General features: G+C 60.1%; 1 pseudogene; it reads left to right on the plus strand.

Moving 5' to 3' along the window:
• Window positions 1-979: 979 nt before the first annotated feature.
• On the plus strand, window positions 980-3,168 carry LOC136529372 (disease resistance protein RGA2-like; annotated as a pseudogene).
• Window positions 3,169-3,515: the final 347 nt, after the last annotated feature.

Raw genomic sequence — 3,515 nt, forward strand, 5'->3', positions numbered from 1 at the left:
ATCACGGCTGTCGTCTGTCATTTTGACTCAAAGCTTCACAGTCGCCATTGGAGTGGAGGTCGCCGGAGTTCGGTCGCTGCTGGTGGTGTTAGTTGGTGAACAACTCATGCTTATCATGGGAGTCCTTTGTTCCCCTTTCTGTGTTTTGTGGTTGTCCTCCGTTCTCTCGCGTGTGTTGTTGGTGGTGGTGTGTTGTAAGTGTGCGTTCTCTAGTGTATCCTTTTGAGTGGTAATTTATATTAGCACTCCATTGCAATATATTCAGGTGGGGAATTCTCCGCCCCCGTGACACTTCAAAAAAAACATACATACAATACTATTATGTTTGTATTTAGGAGGGATCCAGTTTCTAAAAAAATATCTTTATTCAGTTGATACTGTTTCCATTATTTGTCTCTGTGACGTCACCTCCCCCACCTGTCTTCTCCATCTTCTCCAACCGCTTCTTCTTGCTCTCCGGCGCCCTACCTCCCCCACAGCCTCATCCCCCGCCACTCCCGGTGCGTGGTTGCCTCACCGCCGGCCACCGCCGCCCAACGACCCCGCCCTCCCCCCAAAACAAGGAAGGTCACCGGCGGCGAGCCTCGTCCTCGCCCCGCCCCTGCCCCCCCCCCCCCCCCCCCACTAACAGCTGGCGGCGAGCCGCCTCGCGCGCGCCGCCTGCAAACCCACCCACCCCTCAACCCCACCACCCTAACCCTAGGGCAGAGTGTCGGCGAGCTCATCGTGACGCCCCTTCCCCGACTTGGCCTGGCGGTCTCCAACGCTGCAAGGGCCCTAACACCACCCGCCGAAGTCCCCACCGCCTGGTCGGCCTGCCTCCCCGAACCCCCTTCTATGCCCACCAGATATGGAGAAGAGAGGGAGAGTCGGAGAGAGAGGGCGGTGAACTTACCAGACACCGACGAGGTTCTCGCCGGACCCCTAGCCATGGCCGCGGGTGTGGTCCAGCATGGGCGCAGGCACGGGCTCGGCCGTGTCGACTAATGGATAAGCAGCACAAAAAGCGACTGAGAAGGAGTGTATTTGTGTTATTTATCAGTTGACCCCAATATGGATACAAGGTAAGTTTTTCTCTAGTATGTTTGCCTTGTTCCCGCATTGGGGCGAGCAAATTCACCTGAGATCTCAACTACCATGGTAGCCACGGAGATGGTCACCAGAGATCGATCACCATCACGGTGACCAAGCGTACGTCCCTTGGGCGTACGGCAGTCGGCACCGGCAGGCAGGATGAAACCAGGAGAGACCAGCAGGAGTCAAAAGCCCTTGCGCGCATGCCAGGGCAGAGGCCATCAGGCCACACAACTGGAGGATACGTATGCGTATCGTACGTGTCGTCGACGTCGACACGACACGGCGGAGACTCGGATGTCGTCTATCTATATATGTCTTCCTTCATTTCCCAGCCGAATTCTTGGAGACGGCCGGCCACAGTGGGTGAGCGAGTCACTGAGCCGGTATCAGTATGGACTTCACCAGGGAAGTCGTCGTCCCGGCGGCGCTGTCCGAGATCCTCGGCCGGATCTTCGCCTTCCTCTTCGACAGCCTCCCCCGGCCCTCCCCGAGCGCCAGGGAGCTGCACCGGCGGCGGCTGCTGGGCAACATCGGCAGCATGGTCGAGGAGGCCGAGGGCCGCCACATCACCAACCAGCAGCTGCTCTCCCACCTCCAGGCGCGAGGGGATGTACCGCGGCCGCTTCGCGCTCGAGGTGACCGACCTCGACGACGCCAGCCGGAACGCCGTCGGCGACGACGACGACGATGACGTCGACGGTGACGACACTACAACTGACGCCGCCGCCAGTAACGCGGGCAAGAGGTCGTTCGCGCTCTGCCCGTCGTTCGACAGGGCGAAGCGTTCCCGCGTGACGAGCCTGATCTTGGGCGGCGGCGGCGGGACAGAGAGGCTGGCCGCCGTGGTCGAGGAGCTGGAGGCCCTGACGCGCGACTACATGCGCGAGTTCATCCTGCTGGTGCAAGGGTACCCGCGGAAGGTGCACCGGCCGGTGCGCACGACGCTGTACATGGACCGGTGCGTGTTCGGGCGCCACGTGGAGAAGGAGCGCGTGCAGCGCGCGCCCAGCGGGCGGGCGTCGTACCTGAGCGTGCTCGCCGTGGTGGGCGCCAAGAAGGTGGGCAAGACGACGCTGGTGAAGCACGCGTGCGACGACGAGCGCGTGCGCGGCCACTTCGCGCGCATCGAGTGGTTCGAGACGCCCGACGTGGTGCGCGCGGGCGGCCTCCCGGGGCAGTACCTGTGGGAGAGCGGCGGGCCGGAGTACCTCGCCGGCGTGCGCCGCATCCTCGGCGAGCCACGGTTCGCGGAGGGGCCGTCGCTGCTCGTGTTCGAGGACGCCTGGCCCATGGACGAGGCGGCGTGGGCCGCGCTGGCGTCGTCCCCGACCCCGCTCGGCGACGGGAGCAAGCTCCTGCTCACGTGCCGCGACGCCGACCTCGCCCGGCTCGGCACGGCGGACCCCGTGGTGCTGCACACGCTGCAGCAGGAGGAGTACTGGTACTACTTCAAGGCGTTCGCGTTCGGCGGCGCCGGCCCGCGGGTCGCGGCGGTGGCGCGGGAGATCTCCGAGCACCTGGAGCGCACGTTCCTGGACGCGCGGGTGCTCGGCACGCTGCTCAGGGCCAACTTCGACGCCCGGTTCTGGCGGAGGGTGCTCGCCGCCATCGTCAGCTGCGAGCGCCGCCCCCATGCACGTCAGCGTGCTGCTCGAGCTCCTGCCCGTGCGCGGCAGACTGCAGTCGTACGGGTACTACCGGAGCCCGCCAAAGGTCACCGTGCAGGACGTGCTCAGCGCGCGAGCGAGTGGTCGTGACGGTGGCTCAGGCTCGGGCTCGGAGGAAGGCTTCACCGTACATCTCTGTAGAGAGACGCTGTACATGGATCACTGGTACAGCATCACCTTCAAGAACGATGATGGGGCAGCGCCGCTGCCTTCGCCCGTTGTGACGACCTAATTAGGCCGGTGCAACGGGTTTGTACTTGTTTTTTTTTCTCGTGTTTTCTATTTTCTTTTGCGTTCGACAAGATGGTTCCCTTCCTCTAGACATTTAGATTTTTTCACCGCGCAAGCACGGGCACGAACCTTAGCGGGGTGTGTTCAGGCCCGGTCCTGTGAATTGAGTGACCTGGAGCGGAGCGATGGGTCCTTTAATATAACTCTAATAATAGTGATGTTTCTAAGAAATATAATACATAAAAAATATTTCTTCTTCTTTGTGATTGTATCAAGTCCTCTATTCCTCTCTCTTTTTATTTTGAGTAAAGTTCGTGGCCGGTCCTCGAACATGTGCGGGTGTGTCATCCCGGTCCTCAAACTTAGAAAGTATGTCATTCTGGTCCTTGAACTCTGTTTGGGTCTCGTATTCGTCCAAACGGGTATGGATTTGTGCCCACGAGCATAGATAAGACTGAATTGCTTAAATTAAAAGATTAGAGGGGGTTATCAATAAAATTTCACAGACACATAAATTACATAAATATTTACAAACTTCAC

The sequence above is a fragment of the Miscanthus floridulus genome, chromosome 19 (assembly GCF_019320115.1).
Source record: "Miscanthus floridulus cultivar M001 chromosome 19, ASM1932011v1, whole genome shotgun sequence".
Classification (NCBI taxonomy): Eukaryota; Viridiplantae; Streptophyta; class Magnoliopsida; order Poales; family Poaceae; genus Miscanthus; species Miscanthus floridulus.